The following is a 766-nucleotide window of genomic DNA, read 5'->3' on the forward strand; positions in this document are numbered from 1 at the left end:
CGAAATATATATAACATGATAATAATTTTTATAATAAAAATATTACGTTTACATAAAAAATTAGCTATCAAATTATCTACTATAAATTTGTGTATAAATACATATATCATTTAACTTATCTTTAATGTGTATTTTGTATTTCAAAATTTGTATTTTAAAATTTATTCTGCACAAGTGATTATTTTATGTATATATAGCATAATTATTGTTATAATTATATTTTGTTATTGTAAAATATGATTAGGTTTCAAAATATCTAATTACAAATTAAAATACTAAAATAGTAATTTAAATAATAACATATACTTTAAAATTTAATTTTTTTATATTTTATATTTTAAAACCTTGACAATATAATTAAAATGTCTTTTTTTTGTATATGTCGTTAAACAATCATTTAAAACTCAACTTTCATACAATTAGCTCTTGATGATATTCATAGTTGAAAATTTTCATTTAATTAGTGTAGTTATTAGAAAAAAACTAAAGCTAATTTTAAAAGAAGAAATACAAATGGATAGATAATATTCTTTCGAGTCGATTTCTAAGAAAGAACATCAATCTTATTTAAATTTGAAACTTGATCATTATAATGGACATCTAATATGAAATTCTCAAATTGGCTATCAATAAGTGTCGAAAGTTGAATAAAAAATTATTGTGGGATCAAATTTAATAATTTAGTAGGGACAAATAAATATTATTATTATATACTACTCAATAAAATTCCAAATTATAGTGGGAGCACTTGCTCCCAATACCCTAA

Source organism: Arachis ipaensis, chromosome B04 (assembly GCF_000816755.2).
Source record: "Arachis ipaensis cultivar K30076 chromosome B04, Araip1.1, whole genome shotgun sequence".
Classification (NCBI taxonomy): Eukaryota; Viridiplantae; Streptophyta; class Magnoliopsida; order Fabales; family Fabaceae; genus Arachis; species Arachis ipaensis.